Raw genomic sequence first — 24295 nt, 5'->3', positions numbered from 1 at the left:
TGCAATACAGTATGAGATTGAAATTTAGCTTTTCTTTTGCTCTACAGAGCAAAGCCAATTTCCCAACCCCTCAACTATACAGTGCATTTTTCCTCACCAATTTATAGTATAGTCTCTAATATAGAGTGTCTATAAATATATGGTTTTTTTAGTGAGCATATTGTTCTGTCTTACTGATCTGTTATCAAATCCTATACCTCATCTTACTCTTTTTATTATTATGGCTTTCTAGTGCATACTAGCATCTCACAGGCTGAGTCCCCCCTATTTGCTATTCTTGCTCAAGGTCACTCAGCAATTTGTGGATAGTTATTCTTACATAATTATTAGGACATATATGACAGGTTCTTCAAATAATTAATGTCAAATTTTGATTGGGATTGTAAAGAAATTGTAGATTGATTTGGGGGTAGAATCATTATCTTTACCTTTTTTCTTCATTTATCGAGGCTTTCTCCTCTGTCCTAAAATTAAACTATAAACACTCTGAATGAAATTTTTGCAGTCTTTTCAGATTCATTTATGAGGTCTTTTTCCTTGTTTTTGTTATCACACTGAATGGTCTCTGCAGTAGCTTACAGGCTCAACTTGATCAAATTCAAGCTGTTTCTGAGAATTCTTCTCCCGGTGTATTTCTAGATTGGCTTGCATTGGTCAAATCTGTTTAAGGTCTGGAAGGCTGAAGTGAGGAAAAAACATTACTCCCTGAAGATAATTGCTGTTAGATATAGTGATGGACACAGAGGTGTTGGGTTCTGGCTTGTTTTCAGTCGTCTGCTTCATATACAGTTCTTCCCAAGTGCTGACTTTTGACTAACTGCAGTCTCCTGTCCATGACTAGATTTTTAGCAACCCAGCAATTGCACTACTAGGTATTTACCCATAGGATACAAAAATACAGATTCAAAGGGGTACATGCACCCTGATGTTTATAGCAGCATTATCAACAATAGCCAGACATGGAAGGAGCCCAGGGTCCATAGACTGATGAATGATAAAGATGTGATACACACACACACACACACACACACACCACCAGCGCGCGCGCACACACACACACACACACACTGGAATATTACTTAGCGTTAAAAAGAATGAAATCTTGCCATTTGTGATGACGTGGATGGAGCTAGACTGTATTATGCTGAGTGAAATAAGTCCCTCAGAGAAAGACAAATACCATATAATTTCACTCAACTGTGGAATTTAGGAAACAAAACATGAATATATGAGAAGGGGGAAAAAAGAGAGGAAAACGAACCATAAGAGACTCTTCACTATAGAGAGAAAACTGAGGGGTGAAGGAGAGAGGTGGGTTGACTAAATGGGTGATGAGTATTAAGAGGGGCACGTGTGATGGGCACCAGGTGTATATGTAAGTGATGAATCACTAAATTCTCCTGAAACCAATACTACACTACAATACTACACTATATGTTAACTAACTAGAATTTAAACAAAAATTTGTATTAAAAAAACATAATTAAAGCTTTAAAAAAAATCTGCCAAAAAAGAGTAAAGTGTTTCTGGATTCACTTTTCTATTTTGTTAAGAGTATTTCATCTAAATTTATGAGAAATATTTGTTTAGAGTTTTATATAGTTTTGATTGGGAGTGTAAGGAATAGTTTTATATAGTTATAATTGGCTTATAGTTTTCTTTTTATTTTGATGTATTTAGTTTTGTTATCAGAGTAATACTGGCCTCAGAAAATGGTTTTGGAAGTGTGTTCTCCACTATATTTTAAAAGAGTTTGTGCAGTTTGTATTATTTCATCATAATTTAATAAAATTAGTGAGTGAAGCCATTTGTGCCCAACATTTTCTTTGTAGGAATTTATTTTCTATAGTGAAATAAATTTATGTAATGGTAGAGAAGTAATCAGGTAATTTGTGTATTTCAATAAATTTGCCCATCTTATCTAAGTTGTGAAATTGATGGGTACAAATTTGGTTCTAATAATCCCTTATTATTGTTTTAAAATCTTCAAGGTAAAAGATAATGTCTTTTTCTACTGTTTATATTAGTAATTTGTGTTTTTGTTCTTTTCTCTGGATTCACCTAGAGCAATTTTATTGATTTTCTTCAGAGAGACAGACTTTTATTTCACTGTACTACCCTATTTTTTTTATTTTCTGATTTTCTCATTTTATCTTTAGTATTTCCTTCTACTATTATTTTGAGTTCAATTTCCTTGTTTTTTCTTGTTTCTTAATGTGAAAGTGTAAGCTACTGATTTTTAGGCCTTTTAATATAAGCATACTTAAATTTGTAATTATGGAATATAAAACACTACTTAGCTATATCTCACAATTTTTGGTATGTTGTGTTTTTATTTTCATTCAGTAAAATATGTATTTTCTAATATATCTTGTGATTTACTTTTTGACCTCTGGATAATTTAGTGTTATTTAATTTCCCATTGTTTAGATTTTTCTAGGTATCTTTCTCTTATTGATATCTAGTTTAATTCCCTTGTGGTCAGAGAAGATATTACGCATAACCTCTTTTTTTTTTTTCTAAATTTATTGAAAGTAGTTTTATGACCCAGAATGTGGTCAATCTTAGATGAATGTTCCATGTGTGCCTATTTTTTAAAAATTTTACTTGTAGTAGAGTGAATAATGACCCAAAAATGTTAGATCCTAATTCCTGGGACCAGCAAATATTACCTTATTTGGCAGAAAGGCCTTTCCAGATGTGATTCAATTAAGAATATCACAATGGGGAGATTATCCTGGATTATACTGTGGGCCTAATGTAATCACAAGAGTCCTTATAAAGGAAGAGAGAGGCAAGGGAATCAGAAGCATATGTGACTACAGAAGCAGAGATTAGAAGGATCTGGTTGATAGCTTTAAAGATGGAAGAGGACCATCAGTAGAGGAATGTAAGACAGCCTTTAGAAGCTGGAAAAAGCAAGGAACATCTTCTCTAGATCCTCCAGAAGAAGTAATACACCATAAATTACAAATGTAAATAAAAATTTATTATCTTACAGTTCTGAAGGTCACCATTTTCACTGAACCAAGATGAAACTAATAGGAACCCATAGGAAACTAATACTTGGTCATGTGATTGGCTTTTTAGCAAGTTATAATTCTCACTGCCTCTTTCTGAATTACCAAAGAGGTTAATAATTATCTGCCTTATAGGATAATCTTGAGAATTAAGAGGGATAATAAATAAATTTAAAAGTGCAGCTCATTTCCTGCCACAATCGAAGCATTCTGCAAATACAAATCCCTTTTGCTTTCTTCATATGTTGGAAAGTACAGCATCATTATGGAGTTTTATTCAGGATGAATGACATAATTGAATAACACTTAATGATAAACCTCACGGAGGCACAGAAGGTGAGCAACCAGAGGCTGCTGCAATGATCTGGGTATGATTAATGAGTTCCTGGACTAGAGTGCTTAACAATGGGGATAGAAAAGAAAGAAAAAGTCCAATAGATTATTTAAGAAAAGATAGTAAAATATTTAGTATGGGAGGCAAGGAGAGTCAAGAGCCAAAGATAACCTAGCAAATGTGTTTCTGCCTGGACAAAATTCAAAAGCACTCTAAACCTTTAGGATCTAAGGAGTAGATTAGCATCAGTAAAGCCCAGTGTCACAGCTTATTCTGAGCTAATGTGAGAAGTCTCTATCCCTCGAGCTCTCGACTATTACCTTCTGGATTGTTCCATTCTTCTCTGATAAACTCCTAACTGTATCAATGAATATTAGATATAGTCTAGAACAGTATTTTCCAAACTGTAATCCATGACCCATTAGTTGTCATGAAATCAACTTGATAATATAGGCACAGCATTTAAAAAAATGTAATAGGACAGGATAGAACAGAGAAAATATGTATACTTCATATGTAGTAATGGTAGAAATTCTTTTCTTTTTAGTGTGTATGTGTGTATGTTTTGGATTTCTTTTTTTTAATTTTTATTTATTTGTGATAGTCACACACACACACACACAGAGAGAGAGAGAGAGAGAAGCAGAGACATAGGCAGAGGGAGAAGCAGGCTCCATGCACTGGGAGCCCGACGTGGGATTCGATCCCGGGTCTCCAGGATCGCGCCCTGGGCCAAAGGCAGGTGCTAAACCGCTGCACCACCCAGGGATCCCTATGTTTTGGATTTCAATGCAAAATGTATTTCTTGTGGATAACTGTCAAAAATATTTGAAATATCTGGTATAAGAGGTATCAATATATCCATACCTTTTTTAGACCAAGGAGCTCAGACTCTTGGGGAGTGTAGAGTTCAGAAGTTCCTTTCATTCTTCTGAGTGAAGCTGCCAGGGTTTGATCTCAAACTAGAAAAAGAATAATAGCTGTTTGAATCTTCTACTAATTGACCTTTATAAGGCAACTCCACTAAGACTATGTGTTTTTGAGGTTATGTCCTCAGATAACCTATAAATCATTTAATCAATAATAACCATTTATTTAAGACATATTTGAGAGATGCACATGATCGTGGAAAAGTTGGTTAGTTCATTATTAATGTTCTCCTAAAGCTTTCATAGATATCTTTAAATTACTATAATTCCCAAATTAACTAATTTTACTAGAATCCACACTTCAGACGTGGCTTTATGATGGATATTTTATTTTATTTTTTTATGATGGATAGTTTAGATATCATTTACAATAAACTTTGGTAAAGACCTCAGTAGCCAAAATCACATGAATGTTGGTAAGGCATCAAAAGATAGAAAATTTCATTAGGCCACTAGGAATTAGTCCCCCAAATAAGCATTACAAATAGAAGATATTTGTAAAATGTCCTGAATTTCAGACTGCCTAATATCTTCATAAATCTTGGATTCTTACTTTATGGAAAGGTGAAAAGTTATTTGAAGTAAACAATTTAGGATACTAATTGCAATCACTTGATAAATTAGTGATAGCATAAAGCTTTCCTTTATAAGTGAAGGCAAACTAATGTAACAAAATTAAAATTGAAATGAATACTTGATAAAATGCTATTTAAATAAGGATTGGAATACTTTGGGAATTCTCACAAGCAAAATGATTGATGTAGTGTTATATTCAGTTTTTAAAGCATCAAGATAAATCTCAATGAGATAAAATGAGTGTTCAATTTTAAAATTAGTCATTATTTTTACAAAAAAAACCATAAACAATCTTGGCATTAAAACAATGCTAGGTGATGCCATGATCAACTTTTATTTATTTCACATTCTTATTCCTAAATAGGATGCAGGAGATAATTTGTTACTTTATAAATTGTCTGTACCCAAGGAGAATATTATGGAAGTCATGGGGTGGATTTTTGGTCATAAACGTAGGATTTTTCTCATTTCATGGGAGTTAATGTTACCATTCTCTTACTTTTTAGTTTTGAACAGTTTTCAAAACAAATCAACAGACACATTGAAACTTTGGTTATTTTGGGCTAGTGTGGGGTAACTGAATATTCTAGAAAATTCTGACACTGTGCCAAATGTCTTTAAGTTATAGAGTCATATTTTTTATGAAACTTTGAGATTTGCCAACAAATCCTTTTTTATTGTTACTCTACATTCAAAAGACTTGTCTACAGAGAGGTTGATAAAGGGCAGTCAAGTTTTTTGCACTGCATTAATTACATCATTAGGTGTCTGAGTATGGATTGACTTGTTCTCAAGACCTAAAAACTAAACACAGCTGAGAGCTAAATCCCATGACAAATGAAAGTTCTGTGCAAAGATAACAGACAGCATATAGCAAATGGAATTTCTAAAAACCACACTATCCTCTAATATACACCTGATAAATGGCCATCTAAAACTGTAATTTGTAAAAAAAAAAAAAAAAAAAAAAAAAAAAAAAAAAGAATTTAATTTTACTGCTTCAGGATAGCAAGGGCCAAAGAAAAAATGTAGCATATACATTAGAAGCAGAAAAGATTAATACATTCAATTTAGTGTTCAATGTAAAGAAATTTGGGGGAGGGGAATAAATGATAAAACTAGATTAAAGTTAATGCATAAGACTGTTCTCCCTGAGATTTTTTTTTTTTTAAGATTTTATTTATTTATTCAAGACAGACAGAGGGAGAGGCAGAGACACAGGCAGAGGGAGAAGCAGGCTCCATGCAGGGAGCCCAACACGGGACTCGATCCCCGGTCTCCAGGATAACCGCCCCCCCCCCCCCGCCCTCCGCCAAAGGGGTGCAACCGCTGGGCCACCGGGGCTGCCCCCTCCCCGAGATTCTTATTGAAAAAAAAAAAACTTTGTAGTATATGAGATCACATATTTAAATGCTGCCTTTAAGGTAAAATTAAATGTTAATGGATTAAAAATGGCAAAGTCCAATTGTAGTCCTCCTTTAGTACCCCCTGCAAGGAAGGTTCTTGCAATTAATTGTATTTTAAAAATAACTTATCATTATAATAAATAATGTCTTATTCAATAATAATAATTGTATTATACAAACAGTATTTTAAGTAAGGCTTATATTTTGCCCACTTGTGTTTTTTGTTGTTGTTTCTTTCTTAGTTTTATTATAGTCACGGACTTTATAGTCATTTTCCATGGAATTTAGAATTTGCTAAACCATATAAAGGCTTGACAAGAATTATGTATTCTTGGATTATGTATTCTTTTAAAAATAAATTTGATGTATAACATTGTTTAAGTTTAGAGTGTACAGAGTGTTACTTTGATACATTTATGCATTATACTATAATTGCCAATCTAGCCAAATTTATTACATTACATGATTATAGTATAATATTATTGTCTATATTCATTATACTGTGCATTAGGTCTTTATGGATTATTTACTACTTGTTTTAAGTTTCTACCCTTAAACATCACTATTCACTTCTCACATCCTGTAATAACCACCATTTACCCTGTTTTTTAAATAGGTTTAAATATTTTATTTTATTATTTTATTTTATTTTTTTAAGTAAGGAGAGACAATGTACATGTGAGCAAGGGTGGGGGAGAGGGGCAGAGGGAGAAGGAGAGAAAATCTCAAGTAGGATCCACACTGGGTGGGGCTCAATCTCAACCCGGAGATCATGACTGGAGACAAAATCAAGAGTTGGATCCTTAACTGACTGAGCCACCCAGGTGCCCCAGGTTTAACTTTTTTAGAGACCAAATATAAATGAAATCATGCAGAACTTGTCTTTCTCTGACTTTTATCTCTCTAAACGTAATGTGCTCAAGGTCCATTCATGCTGCAAATGGGAGGATATCTTTCCTCCTCATGGCTGAATAATATGTACATACACATGTATCTTTTTTATCCATACATTCATTGATGGGCATTTGGCTATCTTGGCCATTGTGAGTAATGCCACAATAAACATGGAGGCACATATATTTCATTGAAATCCTGTCTTCATTTCCTCTGGGTATATACTTAGAACTGGAATTGCTGGATTATATGTAGATCAATTTTTAATTTTTTGAAGAATCTCTATATTGTTTTCCATACAGGTTGGACCAATTTACATTTTCACCAACAATGCATAGGGTTCCTTTTTCACCACGATCTCACCAGCACCTGTTGTCTCTTATCTTCTTAATTATAGCCATTCTCACAGGCATGAGGTGATATCTCTTGTGGTTTTGGTGTGCATTTTCCTGGTGATTAGAGATGTGGGACATCTTTTCAAGTGTCTGTTGGCCATTTTGATGTCCTTCTGGGGAAAACATCTATTTAATTCTGCCAATTTTTGGGCAGCCCCCGTGGCGCAGCAGTTTAGTGCCGCCTGCAGCCCAAGGCATGATCCTGGAGTCCCGGGATCGAGTCCCACGTCAGGTTCTCTGCATGGAGCCTGCTTCTCCCTCTGCCTGCGTCTCTGCCTCTCTCTCTCTCTCTCTGCATCTCTATGAATAAATAAATAAAATCTAAAAAAAAATAATTCTGCCAATTTTTAAATCAAATTGTTTGCTTTTTGTTATTGAGGGGACTAAGTTCTTTATATATATTAGATATTAATCCCTTATCTGATATATGGTTTGAAATTTTTTCTTGAAAAAAAAAACATTTTCTTTCATTCTGCAGGTTGTCTTTTCATTTTTTAAATTTATTTTCTACTGTTGCAGAAATGTAATGGAGGCATTATATTAAAGTCTGACATACTTGAGAGTCACCAGCAAATTCCTTTTTAAAATAATTAATTTTAGTATAATTAACATGCAGTGTTGTATTAGTTTCAGGTATACAATATAGTGATTCAATAATTCTATATATTACTCAGTGCTCATCAAGGTATGTGTACTCTTAATTCCCTTCACCTCTTTCACCCATCCCTCTACCCACCTCCTCTCTGGTAACCATCAGTTTGTTCTCAATAGTTAAGAGTCTGTTTCTTGGTTTGTTTCTTTTTTCCTTGTTCATTTGTTTTGTTTCTTAAATTCCACAAGTGAATGAAATCATATGGTATTTATCTTTCTCTGATTGAATTATTTCACTTAACATTATACTCTTTAGATCCATCCATTCTTTTTATGGCTGAGTAATATTCCATTGTATTTATATATGTATTTATACCACATTTTTTATCCATCCATGGGTGGATAATTTGGCTATTTTAAATAATGTTACAATAAAAATTGGGGTGCATATATCTTTTCAAATTAGTGTTTTCATATTTTTAGGGTAAATACCCAATAGTGGAATTACTGGATCGCAGGGTAGTTCGATTTTTACCTCTTTGAGGAATCTCCATACTGTCTTCTATAAGGCTGTGCCAGTTTGCATTCCCACCAACAGTGCACGAGTGTTCTTTTTTCCTCATATCCTCACCAACACTTGTTTCTTGTGTTTTTTAAATTTTAGCCATTCGGACAAGTGTGAGGTGATATCTCATTGTGGTTCTGATTTATATTCCCCTGATGATTAGTGATGTTGAGCATCTTTTCATGTGTCTGTTGGTCATTGGGATGTCTGTCTTGGAGAAATGTCTATTCATGCTTTCTGCCCATTTTTAATTGGATTACTAAAAGGCAACCTACAGAATGGGAGAAGATATTTGCAAATGACATGTCAGATAAAGGATTATTTGTGGGTTTTTTTGTGGGTTTTTTTTTTTGTGTGTTGAATTGTATAAGTTCATTGTATATTTTTGTGCTGTCTTCTATGATTGTTATGGTTTTAGGTCTCAGATTTAAGTCCTTAATCCATTTTGAGTTTATTTTTGTGTGTGGGTTAAAAAAGTGGTCTAGCTTCATTCTTTTGCATATAGCTATTCCCCAACTTTTAACTTAAATTTCAGTTAGTTAAAATACAGTGCAGTAGTAGTTTCAGGTGTAGCATTTAGTGATTCATCACTTACATACAACATCAGGTGCTCATTACAAGTTTCCCTCCTTAATACCCATCATCTGTTTGTGTTTTTAAAAAGATTTTATTTATTTATTCATGAAAGACACAGAGAGAGGCAGAGACACAGGCAGAGGGAGAATCAAGCTCCCTGCAGGAAGCCTGATTCAGGACTTGATCCCAGGACTCCAGGATCACAACCTGAGCCAAAGGCAGATGCTCAACCACTGAGCCACCCAGGTGGCCCCCATCACATGTTTAAACCATCCCCCTTCCCCCTCTCCCCTCCAATAACTATCAATTTATTCTCTATAGTTAGGAGTCTGTTTCTTGGCTTGCTTCTCTCTCTCTTTTTTCCTTTTATAGTATCTTGTCATCCATAAATAGTGAAAATTTTACTTTTTACATACCAGTTTGGATACCTTTTATTTCTTTTTCTTATCTGATTGCTATAGCTAAAACTTCCAGTATTATGTTGAATAAAAATGGTGAGAGTAGCAAGTTACATCTGTAACTTGCTTCTAACCTTAGGGGAAAGACTCTTGTTGTTTCTCTATTGAGTATGACATTAGCTGTGGATTTTTTTTCATATTTGCCCTTATTTTGTTAAAGTATACCTTAACAACAAAGTAACAACAAAGTAAACCTACGTGGTTGAAGATTTTTATCATGAATGGATGTTGTACTTTGTTAAATGGCTTAATATGTGATTTACTGTTTAGAATATTCCATGTATACTTGAAAAAAAAGTGTATTCTACTGTTTTAGGATGGAATGTTCTGAATATATCTGTTAAATTAATCTGGTCCAATGTGTTCTTCAAAGCCACTATTTCCTTGTTGATTTTCTGATTGGATGATCTGTTCATTGATGTAAGTGGGGTTGTTAAAGTACCCTAATACTATTGTATAAGTATTCATTACATCCTTTATATTTGTTATTAGCTGTTTTATGAGTTTGGGTGTTCTCATGTAGGATGTATAAATACTTACAATTATTTTTTTTCATGTTCTTTTTTTTTTTATTGGCGTTCAATTTGCCAACATATAGCATAACACCCAGTGGTCATCCCATTAAGTGCCTACCTCAGTCCCCATCACCCAGTCACCCCCACCCCCCGCCCTCCTCCCCTTCCACCACCCCTAGTTTGTTTCCCCGAGTTACAAGTCTTTCATGTTCTGTCACCCTCACTGATATTTCCCACACATTTCTTCTCCCTTCCCTTATATTCCCTTTCACTATTATTTATATTCCCCAAATAAATGAGAACATATAAGGTTTGTCCTTCTCCGATTGACTTACTTCACTCAGCATAATACCCTCCAGTTCCATCCACGTTGAAGCAAATGGTGGGTATTTGTCATTTCTGATGGCTGAGTAATATTCCATTGTATATGTGGACCACATCTTCTTTATCCATTCATCTTTCGATGGACACCAAGGCTCCTTACACAGTTTGGCTATTGTGGACATTGCTGCTATAAACATCGGGGTGCAGGTGTCCCAGTGTTTCATTGCATCTGTATCTTTGGGGTAAATCCCCAACAGTGCAATTGCTGGGTCGTAGGGCAGGTCTATTTTTTTTTTAAGATTTTATTTATTTATTCATGATAGAGAGAGAGAGAGAGGCAGAGACACAGGCAGAGGGAGAAGCAGGCTCCATGCACCGGGAGCCCGACGTGGGATTCGATCCCGGGTCTCCAGGATCGCGCCCTGGGCCAAAGGCAGGCGCCAAACCGCTGCGCCACCCAGGGATCCCAGGCAGGTCTATTTTTAACTCTTTGAGGAACCTCCACACGGTTTTCCAGAGTGGCTGCACCAGTTCACATTCCCACCAACAGTGTAAGAGGGTCCCCTTTTCTCCGCATCCTCTCCAACATTTGTGGTTTCCTGCCTTGTTAATTTTCCCCATTCTCACTGGTGTGAGGTGGTATCTTATTGTGGTTTTGATTTGTATTTCCCTGATAGCAGGTGATGCAGAGCATTTTTTCATGTGCGTGTTGGCCATGTCTAGGTCGTCGTCTGTGAGATTTCTCTTCATGTCTTTTGCCCATTTCATGATTGGATTGTTTCTTTCCATGGTGTTGAGTTTAATAAGTTCTTTATAGATCTTGGAAACTAGCCCTTTATCTGACACGTCATTTGCAAATATCTTCTCCCATTCTGTAGGTTGTTTTAGTTTTGTTGACTGTATCCTTTGCTGTGCAAAAGCTTCTTATCTTGATGACGTCCCAATAGTTCACTTTTGCTTTTGTTTCTTTTGCCTTCAAGATGTATCTTGCAAGAAGTTACTGTGGCCGAGTTCATAAAGGGTGTTGCCTGTGTTCTCCTCCAGGATTTTGATGGAATCTTGTCTCACATTTAGATCTTTCATCCATTTTGAGTTTATCTTTGTGTATGGTGCAAGAGAGTGGTCTAGTTTCATTCTTCTGCATGTGGATGTCCAATTTTCCCAGCACCATTTATTGAAGAGACTGTCTTTCTTCCAGCGGATAGTCTTTCCTCCTTTATCGAATATTAGTTGACCATAAAGGTGAGGGTCCACTTCTGGGTTCTCTATTCTGTTCCATTTATCTATGTGTCTGTTTTTGTGCCAGTACCACACTGTCATGATGACCACAGCTTTGTAGTACAACCTGAAATCTGGCATTGTGATGCCCCCAGATATGGCTTTTCTTTTTAAAATTCCCCTGGCTATTCGGGATCTTTTCTGATTCCACACAAATCTTAAAATAATTTGTTCTAACTCTCTGAAGAAAGTCCATGGTATTTTTATAGGGATTGCATTAAACGTGTAAATTGCCCTGGGTAACAGTGACATTTTCACAATATTAATTCTGCCAATCCATGAGCATGGAATATTTTTCCATCTCCTTGTGTCTCCCTCAATTTCTTTCAGAAGTGTTCTGTAGTTTTTAGGGTATAGATCCTTTACCTCTTTGGTTAGGTTTATTCCTAGGTATCTTATGCTTTTGGGTGCAATTGTAAATGGGATTGATTCCTTAATTTCTCTTTCTTCAGTCTCATTTTTAGTGTATAGAAATGCCACTGATTTCTGGGCATTGATTTTGTATCCTGCCACGCTACCAAATTGCTGTATGAGTTCTAGCAATCTTGGGGTGGAGGCTTTTGGGTTTTCTATGTAGAGTATCATGTCATCGGCGAAGAGGGAGAGCTTGACTTTTTCTTTGCCAATTTGAATGCCTTTTATTTCTTTTTGTTGTCTGATTGCTGAGGTTAGGACTTCCAGTGCTATGTTGAATAGCAGTGGTGAGAGTGGACATCCTTGTCTTGTTCCTGATCTTAGGGGAAAGGCTCCCAGTGCTTCCCCATTGAGAATGATATTTGCTGTGGGCTTTTCGTAGATGGCTTTTAAGATGTTGAGGAATGTTCCCTCTATCCCTACATTCTGAAGAGTTTTGATCAGGAATGGATGCTGTATTTTGTCAAATGCTTTCTCTGCATCTAATGAGAGGATCATATGGTTCTTGATTTTGCTCTTGCTGATATGATGAATCACACTGATTGTTTTACGAGTGTTGAACCAGCCTTGTGTCCCCGGGATAAATCCTACTTGGTCATGGTGAATAATTTTCTTAATGTAGTGTTGGATCCTATTGGCTAGTATCTTGTTGAGAATTTTTGCATCCATGTTCATCAGGGATATTGGTCTGTAATCTTCCTTTTTGGTGGGGTCTTTGTCTGGTTTTGGAATTAAGGTGATGCTGGCCTCATAGAACGAATTTGGAAGTACTCCATCTCTTTCTATCTTTCCAAACAGCTTTAGTAGAATAGGTATGATTTCTTCTTTAAACATTTGATAGAATTCCCCAGGGAAGCCATCTGGCCCTGGACTTTTGTGTCTTGGGAGGTTTTGATGACAGCTTCAATTTCCTCCCTGGTTATTGGCTGTTCAGGTTTTCTATTTCTTCCTGTTACAGTTTTGGTAGTTTGTGGCTTTCCAGGAATGCGTCCATTTCATCTAGATTGCCTAATTTATTGGCGTATAGCTGTTCATAATATGTTTTTCAAATCATTTATATTTCCTTGGTGTTGGTATTCATCTCTCCTTTCGCATTCATGATTTTATAAATTTGAGCCTTCTCTCTCTTCTTTCTAATAAGGTTGGCTAATGGTTTATCTATCTTATTAATTCTTTCAAAGAACCAACTCCTGGTTCTGTTGATCTGTTCCACAGTTCTTCTGGTCTCGATTTCGTTGAGTTCTGCTCGAATCTTTATTAACTCTCTTCTTCTGCTGGGTGTAGGATCTATTTACTTTTTTTTTCCTCTAGCTCCTTTATGTGTAAGGTGAGCTTTTGTATTTGAGTTCTTTCCAATTTTTGAATGGATGCTTGTATTGCGATGTATTTCCCCCTTAGGACTGCTTTTGCTGCATCCCAAAGATTTTGAACGGTTGTATCTTCATTCTCATTAGTTTCCATGAATCTTTTTAATTCTTCCTTAATTTCCTGGTTGACCCTTTCATCTTTTAGCAGGATGGTCCTTAACCTCCACGTGTTTGAGGTCCTTCCAAACTTCTTGTTGTGATGTAGTTCTAATTTCAAGGCATTATGGTCTGAGAATATGCAGGGGACGATCCCAATCTTTTGGTATTGGTTCAGACCTGATTTGTGACCCAGCATGTGGTCTATTCTGGAGAAGGTTCCATGTGCACTTGAGAATGTGTATTCAGTTGAGTTTGGATGTAAAGTTCTGTAGATATTTGTGAAATCCATCTGGTCCAGTGTATCATTTAAAGCTCTCGTTTCTTTGGAGATGTTGTGTTTAGAAGACCTATCGAGTATAGAAAGCGCTAGATTGAAGTCACCAAGTATAAGTGTATTATTATCTAAGTATTTATTCACTTTGGTTTTAATTGATTGATATATTTGGCAGCTCCCACATTCGGGGCATATATATTGAGGATTGCTAAGTCCTCTTGTTGGATAGATCCTTTGAGTATGATATAGTGTCCCTCTTCATCTCTCACTACAGTCTTCGGGGTAAATTTTAGTTTATCTGATATAAGGATGGCTACTCGTGCTTTCTTTTGAGGACCATTTGAATGGTAAATGCTTCTCCAACCTTTTATTTTCAGGCTGTAGGTGTCCTTCTGTCTAAAATGAGTCTCTTGTAGACAGCAAATAGATGGGTCCTGCTTTATATCCAGTCTGAAACCCTGCGCCTTTTGATGGGGTCATTAAGCCCTTTCACATTCAGAGTTATTATTGAAAGATATGAGTTTAGGGTCATCATGATATCTATTTAGTCCTTGTTTTTGTGGATTGTTCCACTGGACTTCTTAAAGGGGAATTTTAAGAGTCCCCCTTAGAATTTCTTGCAGAGCTGGTTTGGAGGTCACATATTCTTTCAGTTCCTGCCTGTCTTGGAAGCTCTATATCTCTCCTTCCATTTTGAATGAGAACCTTGCTTCATAAAGTATTCTTGGTTGCATGTTCTTCTCATTTAGGACCCTGGATACATCCTGCCAGCCCTTTCTGGCCTGCCAGGTCTCTGTGGAGAGGTCTGCTGTTACCCTAATACTCCTCCCCATAAAAGTCAGGGATTTCTTGTCTCTTGCTGCTTAAGGATCTTCTCTTTATCTTTGGAATTTGCAAGCTTCACTATTAAATGTCAAGGTGTTGAACGGTTTTTATTGATTTTAGGGGGGATCTCTCTATTTTCTGGATCTGAATGCCTGTTTCCCTTCCCAGATTAGGAAAGTTTTCAGCTATGATTTGTTCAAATACATATTCTGGCCCTCTGTCCCTTTCGGCACCCTTGGGAACCCCAATTAAACGTAGGTTTTTCTTCCTCAGGCTGTCGTTTATTTCCCTTAATCTATCTTCATGGTCTCTTAATTATCTGTCTCTTTTTTCCTCAGTTTCCCTCTTTGCCATCAACTTGTCTTCTATGTCACTTACTCGTTCTTCTACCTAGTTAAGCCTGGTCATTAGGACTTCTAGTTTGGATTGCATCTCATTCAATTGATTTTTAATTTCTGCCTGATTAGATCTAAATTCTGCAGTCATGAAGTCTCTTGAGTCCTTTATGCTTTTTTCTAGAGCCACCAGTAGCTGTATAATAGTGCTTCTGAATTGACTTTCTGACATTGAATTGTAATCCAGATTTTGTAGCTCTGTGGGAGAGAGGACTGTTTCTGATTCTTTCTTTTGAGGTGAGGTTTTCCTTCTAGTCATTTTGCTCAGTGCAGAGTGGCCAAAAACAAGTTGTATTGGGAAAAGGAGAAAAAGAGAGGAGAGAAAGAAGGAAAGAAAACGAGAAAAGGAAAAAAACAAAGAAAAAAAGAGAAGAAAAAGAAAGAAAAAGAAAGAAAGGAAAAAAAACGGTGGGGGAAGCAAACAAATCAAAAAGCAAAAAAACAAAAACAAAAACAAAAACCAAAAAAAAACAGCAAAAACAAACAAACAAACAAAAACACGGGGAGTATCTTCTGATTCTGTATACTTTAAGCCCCTTGACTTCCCCTGTAACTGGTCCGTCCAGCTGGTCTTTTGGGGGAGGGGCCTGCGGTGCTGATTCTCAGGTGTTAGCACTTGGGGGAGCTACTCTGCCCCTGCCTGGTGCAGGGCTCAGTGGGGCCTGTTCACCCCGCGAGGCCCCAGGAGGAACAACCGCAGTGGCGGGGCCAGCTCTGCAGCCCTGGAGTCAGCTCCCGCAGTAACCCCGGGGCTCTCCGTCTGCAGGGCCTGGAGGCTCCCGGGCGGGGCCACTGATCTGCTCAGCTCGGGGCAGGAGCGTCCTTGCTGTCCTGTGCCTTCCTGGCCTCTGCCTGTCCCGGGGTAGGCCAGATCCTGGGCTGCGTCCCGGCGCCCTGTGCTCCGGGGCCTGCGCTGTTGGAACCGCGCTCCCGCCCCGCAGCCCCCTCCGCGGAGCCGCCTCCCGAGCCCCTCCGAGCTGCTCCGGGCCCCGCCGTACGCGCTGCAGCCCTTAGGGAGCTCGGGGCATCTCCCGGGGCGCAGGTGCCTGTTAGTGTCCCCGGGAGCCCGAGGGCATCCCCGCCCTCCTGGGTCCTGCTCCAATTCCCCGGGAGGCCTTTCCTCCCGGGAAGGTTGGTGCAGCTCCTGCTGCTCCGGGACGGGGCTCTCCTGTCCTGGGGACACTCGCCCCGGCCTCAGCCCGGCTCCTCGCGGGGCCCCTCCCCCTTGGAGGCCTTTTGTTTCTTTATTTCTTTTTCCCCGTCTTCCTACCTTGATGGAAGCGCAAACTCTTCTCACTGTAGCGTTCCAGCTGGTCTCTCTTTAAATCTCAGGCCGAATTCGTAGATTTTCAGGATGATTTGAAGGTTATCTAGGTAATTTGTTGGGGACAGGTGACTTGGGGACCCTACTCTTCCGCCGTCTTGCCCCTCCTCCCTCAATACTTACAATACTTACAATTATTACGTCATTAGATTATTCCCTTTATGGTAATATAGTGTCCTTCTTTGTCTCTTGTTACAGTCTCTGTTTTAAAATGTTTTGTCTGATCTTAAAAGCCATCTAAGAAAAGCCCACAGCAAATATCATTCTCAATGGGGAAGCACTGAGAGCCTTTCCCCTAAGATCAGGAACAAGACAGGGATGTCCACTCTCACCACTGCTATTCAACATAGTACTGGAAGTCCTCGCCTCAGCAATCAGGCAACAAAAAGACATTAAAGGCATTCAAATTGGCAAAGAAGAAGTCAAACTCTCCCTCTTTGCCGATGACATGATACTCTACATAGAAAACCCAAAAGCCTCCACCCCAAGATTGCTAGAACTCATACAGCAATTTGGTAGCGTGGCAGGATACAAAATCAATGCCCAGAAATCAGTGGCATTTCTATACACTAAAAATGAGACTGAAGAAAGAGAAATTAAGGAGTCAATCCCATTTACAATTGCACCCATAAGCATAAGATACCTAGGAATAAACCTAACCAAAGAGGTAAAGGATCTATACCCTAAAAACTATAGAACACTTCTGAAAGAAATTGAGGGAGACACATTCTGCTAATATTTTTCCATGCTCATGGATTAGCAGAATTAATATTGTAAAATGTCAATGTTACCCAGGGCAATTTACACGTTTAATGCAATCCCTATCAAAATACCATGGACTTTCTTCAGAGAGTTAGAACAAATTATTTTAAGATTTGTGTGGAATCAGAAAAGACCCCAAATAGCCAGGGGAATTTTAAAAAAGAAAAGCATAGCTGGGGGCCTCACAATGCCAGATTTCAGGTTGTACTACAAAGCTGTGGTCATCAAGACAGTGTGGTACTGGCACAAAAACAGACACATAGATCAATGGAACAGAATAGAGAACCCAGAAGTGGACCCTGAACTTTATGTTCAACTAATATTATTCTAAAAAAAGAGTTACTGTATTCTAATTCTGAAACACTGCTTATCACCTTAATTAAAGTTTTGTACCTTTGTATTTTTGTTTCAGCTTGAAGAGTTCCTTTCAACATTTCCTATAAAGCAACATTTCCTATTAGGGCAGTAATGAACTCCCTAAGCTTTTGTTTTTTTTTCTGGGAAAGCCTTTATTTTCCCTTCATAAATTCATAGTCTATGTCTTTGGGTTTGGTTGCTGGAAAACTGTAATTTCCTTTTTGTAATATTTTATTATTATGATTTCTCATGGTGTTTGATGGGAAGTGCTTCTGCCGCTGCTTGCCACAGCATTTAAAATAGCAAAACATCTTTTTTTTTTAAGATTTTATTTATTTATTCATGAGAGACACACAGAGAGAGGGAGAGAGAGAGGCAGAGACACAGGCAGAGGGAGAAGCAGGCTCTATGCAGGGAGCCTGACATGGGACTTGATCCCTGGTCTCTAGGATGAGGCCCTGGGCTCAAGGTGGTGCTAAACCGCTGAGCAACCCGGGCTGCCCAAAACGTCTTTCTTATTTAGGTAAGGCTTTGTTTATTTTGATTTTAACAGTTCAGTAGGTTGGAACTTAAAAGCCTTCCTCCCCATACCCCCAGAAGTTGATAGTGTAGCACAAGGTTTTGGTTTCTCTTATCAGGTCTGATTTCACTGCTAAGGTTGGGAGCATATGCATATAAAACAAACAAATGATAAAGCAAAAAGTGGTGGCAGAGTGAGGGTAGGAGGGTATGTACTTAGGTCTTAGAGCTTTGAGTACGCCCACACCCGGTTTGGGGATTCTGAAGGGAGGCTCCTGAGGTCTTGCAGGTGGCCTTCTTGCCTCTGATACAGGCAGGAGATACTTTTCTTCAGTTAGTTCTCTTTACTTGCCTACTTTTCTTTCCTTCTGCCAAGTCACTGTAGTCTCTGTTCATAGAGAGCAACAGGTCCCTCCAGCTGCAGTGGATATGCCTGGGCAGTGCCCCACTCACCACCTTCAGCTTCCACTTCCTCTGCCAGAAAGGTGGTGTTGGCTCACTGCCTGACTGGCCACTACCTTCTCTGTCAGCACTGCCTCTGCTGCCGCTGGCTCTGTTGACACTTCCCTCACTCTGCTTCCTCCCTCGTCCAATCCACTGACTTCTGGGCCCATGGATGGATCTTTCAGGTGTCCTGGTATGCTAAATGGAGATCCCCCTTTTTTTCCTTTGGTTATGGATATTTGATTAGTTGTAAATTAAAAAGGACAGAATGAGAAGTGTCTCATAATGCCATGATGCTGACATCTTTCCCCTTTTCCGATACTACTTGCTGAAGGTGGCACAAATCAGCACAACTGGAGAAAACAGCTAAGATTTATATTTTTTAGACATAATTTAAATCAGTTATGCTGGTCAAAATTTAAAGCGTTATGATTATGATTAATTTCTAAAAATAATTTATATCAAGTCAGTATTCCAGCTGACTTGGTATTTTTGGTATTATTATTATTAAGCAGTCCATGACTCTACAATTTATTTGACTCTAGTTCTTTTTCAGATTTTTCAGTGTTTAAGCATAGCTACTATTTCTGGTGGAGAAAACATAAAAATTAATTTGGAATCATAGTATAAGGTGACTGAATTGAGAATAAAGGTTAAATATGTGCCCAGAATTTGAATTATATTTTATATTATCAAATAATATTTTATCTATATGTGTAAAACTTAATACTCTATTATGCCTTCTCATTTTATACTTTACATTGATTCATGTTTTTGATCATTTAATAAATATTCATGATTATTGTATGTCAGACTTTGTACAAACTATTATAGATACAATAAACAACAAGAGTGAAGAGGCTTTTCCCTCTTTCCCTTTTCATCTATTTTTCACATTGTTCTATCTCCCATTCTAGGGTGTAAGCTCCATAAGAGGCTATGTGTCTTTTACTTAAAAAAATCTTATAATAGTGCTTAGTATAGAATCTTCATAGTAGATGCTCAAAGAATCTGTAAGTAAAAAATAAATCACAGTTAGAAGTAGCTTGTAAATATATAGTCTAATGGAATACTTCTGTCGATGACAAGGCTGGTAGGAAACTTACTTAAGATCCATAGTGACACAGGCAGGACTGGATTTCAAGTCTCAACTTCAGGTTCAGGGCTTTTTTCACTGTCATTATCTGCCACTTCTAGGAAAATAATTATCATAGAAATTTCAAGGAGTAAATGAAATCCATGCATTATATCAGAAATAATATTATAAAAAGATTAAAATATATATGTTTCCCATAATTAGAAAGGTGAGCAAACTATAGTGCTGGTGAATTAGGGAAAGTAGGATGCTGCTGAAGATAATGGGGAAGTCTGATTATGTGTAAAATATCTTCAAAGATTAAGGTAATTTTATTATGAATCTTATAGAGAAGCAATGAAAAAAACTAGTACAGAAATTTGAGAACATCATAAAGAAATAAAAGATAGATAATGTCTGGATTATATGTATCAGATAGAAATGGAATAACTGAGAAAGGGAAAAGTTTTGAATAAAGACTATGGGTTTTATATCTATATTATAGGATTTAAAGTAGAAGCTGGAGGATATTGTAAATTTTTTTTGTAAACAGGAATCAGTGGTATATTTTAGTCTATAGAATTTTGATTACTATATGATAAGTGTAATTGGCTTTTATCAGAGTAATATTTCTTCAACAGGTGCATATTATTTTATTAAGGAATAGGCTGAATTAGGATATAACTGTAATATTTAAAATGAAGGAAAATAAGAGAGTTATTCTAAACTCACAAATGTGAAAGGTCAATATGGCAACAATTTGAACTTCTAGCCTATATAACATTTTTCTCAGTTTTATGGTCTTAATCCTCATTATGTAGAATGAATCCTCAATGAATCTTAAGGACTGAATTATATATCCCCAAAATTCACATGTTAAAACCCTAACCGCCTGTGTGACCATATTTGGAGACAGGGCTTTAGGAGGTAATTGAGCTTAAATGGGGTCATAAGGATAGGGTCCTAACCTGTTAGGATTGCTGTTCTTATAAGAGGAAGAAAGAGATCTTTTTTTTTTCTTTCCCTTTTTCTTCCTTCCCATCTCCATGTGTGCACAAAGAAGAGGTCCTGTGAGCACACAGCAAAATGGTGGCAGACTACAAACCAAGACAAGAGGCTCGCAATAAAATCTACCTTGCTGGCATCTTGTCTTGGCCTTCTTTGCAGCCTCCAGAACTATGGGAAATATATGTTTAAGTCACCCAGCCTCTGGTATTTTGTTATGGCAACCTAAACAGAATAAGAATCAATTTAGTGCAAATTTTGCTAATATCTACATTTAACAGCTAGGATACATGATGTGAAGAGTGATATTTTTGACTTATGCTTCTATAGTTGCAGGTTTGGCACATTAAATCAGGTTGCCTTATTTTATGTCCATTGTTCATTTTCTTGGTTTATCCCTAATTAAAGAGTCATTTTGAAGTAACCTCATTCAGTTATTTTGCTCAGTATTTTAAGTTATAGATTAATCAGTAATACAGACACCACTTAGTATTGCCAGCGGTAATCAACATAACCGAGTATTAGTTGTTGGGAAGGTCATAGTAGAAATCACAGGAAACCACAGCTAAGATTTCAACTGCCCACACCATCAGGGAGTGGTTAGAAGAGTCGTCTAAAATCATACAGAACCTCACATTTGCCATCTGCTGAAGCCACTTGCGTAAGCTTCAATAATGACTTCACTTCCTTCAGCCTTCCCCACTGTATGCTAACGGATTTTTGTCTGCAGGGTCTGAACTGCTTCCCCCCGGCAAAAGGGCTCTTGAAGATGTACTTGTTGCCTCCAGCTCCAAGAATACACAGGGTGGAGGGCAGTGGGAAATGCATACTTGTTGTCTCTGGTGGAAATATACCCAGCCCAGTTAAGAAGCATTTTAATTGTCCTCTGTCCCTATTTGTCACTGTCTTGGACTGAGGAGAATTCAGACAACTAAATCAGAGTTAATGCTAATTCATCAAGGTCCTCACAATCCAGATGACACATAAGAATAAGCTGGTAAGTGCTAGAATGTTATACAGTAATTCTCTAACCGTCTTATTACTTATATTATATAATATCACCTCCTCATGAGGAGACTCACTCTAAAACACCGGTCTTTTCAAAAAGAAAACTGACTAGAGTATATACATCTCCTTCAAATTACACTCTGAATAAATTTTCTTGTTTACTTATTACATGCATTTTCTTTAGGAACATCTTTTCCAGAAATGTCTTAAATATTAGCATAAGTATTATAAATACATTTAAACATAGCCTTATCATTTTAGTAGCTATGCCAGCTATTAGTATAACTCAATTAAAATTAGGCTAAAATCACAACTCACTTTAAACTTCAAACATTATTACTCAATTTATATATGACTTGATTCCACTTTACATTTGGTAGAACAAATAGGTAGAACAATGTCCAAATTCTTTTTTGACAATATCACAAGGTGTATAAATATGTCTATTTTTATCCTACATAATCCTTTAAAATAATATCTCATATATACAAGCCATATTTTAATATAATTATCCTATTACTATAATAAAATTAAAAAATAACTTTTATAACTGTCCATTCAATTTTCACAAGGCACTATGATTTTTCCATCTTCCTTTTATTAGAAAAAAAGCATGAAAATAACCATATTGATAAATTACATTATTTATGCTGAATATTATCAGTTTGCTAGCAGGCATTAATGGATTGTCTTAATATTAGTCAATATTATATTCCTATTTTGCTTTAGTGTGGAAGCAGATAAATAACTTACTCAGCACTTACTGAACATATACTATCAGACAGGAATTATAGTCAAACTAGGAACATTTCAATTGCATCCTCATTTAAACATTTACTATTCTTCCTACCTTTATGCTCATGAAAAAAGAATTAATCAGTGTAATAAGGTAAAAAAATACATTATATAAAATTATATGCTAAAAAAGTGACACAATTTTAAACAAGTTTTGTACAAATTGAAAACTAAAATTTTCAAATTGTAACTGGCTAAAAATTAATTTTAAGACTGCACATGCCTTTAATTAGAATCCTATCCAGTATTAATTATTCTCTCCAATGTGTATATATATACTTTGAAGATTCTCAAGAGATTCTATCACAGGAATAGTAAATTGAATATCATATTTCACAATGCACAGCTCAGTATGCCCCCTTTCCCCAATGTAAATCAGGATTTTTGATGATAATTTTAAATAAAGGTTCTTGCAAGTATCACATTTTCTCTCCTCCACTAATGCAATGTCCTTCAATATGTAGCTTATAAACACCTTAGGAACAGGCTCTTTGTATTCTAAATTATTGTATATTGAATATCTAGAATTCCAGGACAACATGTTTATTGCTACATATTTCAGTGTTTTCTTGCAATTTAGTTCAGTCTCATATTGTTCTGATACACTCTAAGAAAAATTATCAATCTCTTTGTATCTATACTTTGCAAATGTGTTTTGATTAAATAACCCCAAGACAATGAATTAGTAAAAATGGCAATAAAGTTAATATATAAACGTTTACTGAGTGTGTACGATATTTATAGTACTATGTTTATGTCCTTTACATCTATTATTTCAAATATACCACAATACTTGTAGCGAGATATTCTGAACTCCACTGTAGAAAAACAAGAAGGCCAAAGTAAAGATATATTATGTACTTTCCCAAGATCCCAAGATCACATTTATTCAAACATAAGTGTATCTGACTTCACATGCCACATTTTTTCCTATAATGTATATGTAGATCACAATTATGTGAGTAGAAGTAAATACAGTACATTATTCAATTTCTGATTTCTTCCTATAGCAAAAAATCAGAACTTACTCATCCCCCCCCCCTTTTTTAGTAGTTTAAATGAACACTTCACAAAGTGGGACAGGAAAATGTTACAAAATACAAAATTGCATTTTATATAAATATCATTCTCATTTTAAGAAGATCTGTAGTGGTTAATGGCAAAACTAATATCCCCTAAAATGTTCCAGTAAAACAATAAAATCTACAAAAGATCTTGTCTTTTTTAAAATGTCTTTGTTTCAGAAACCAGTGGTAGGAAGAAATGACCAGAAAACAAGTGTCTCCTGAGATTGAGCACTTTTCCTTTTAGAAATAACCTTTTAGGTTATTTCTCTATTGGCAAGCCATTGTCATCATTGTCACTACACGCTTTCTGAATGTTCATTCCAGTCAGATTCTCTGGTTAAATTGCATCAGTGACTTTCTCTTTCTTCTGAGAAAATATAGACAGGTGTAGCTGAAGTTTGACATTTCAAGTTATAAATTTAGGGCAGAATTGGAAAGATCAGTTGTGTTTGGCCAAAATGACATATGGTGACAGAATGGCTCAACTTCAAAACTTTACGTCATTTTCCTAGAAATGTAAAAAACAAAACATTTTCCTCCCAGCAAATTCACCACAGCCATCTTATCTATCTAATCAAACACTAAGTTAATTCTGTTCTCCTTATAGAAACAATTTCAGAAAGATTATAAATATGGTTCTAATAACCCAAATTTAAAAACTAAATTATAATCTTTCTTCAAATCTTCTCCCCATGTGTAAATAG

This window comes from Vulpes lagopus, chromosome 2 (assembly GCF_018345385.1).
Source record: "Vulpes lagopus strain Blue_001 chromosome 2, ASM1834538v1, whole genome shotgun sequence".
NCBI lineage: Eukaryota > Metazoa > Chordata > Mammalia > Carnivora > Canidae > Vulpes > Vulpes lagopus.
The sequence above is the reverse complement of the archived record's forward strand: the minus strand, read 5'-3'. Positions refer to the sequence as shown.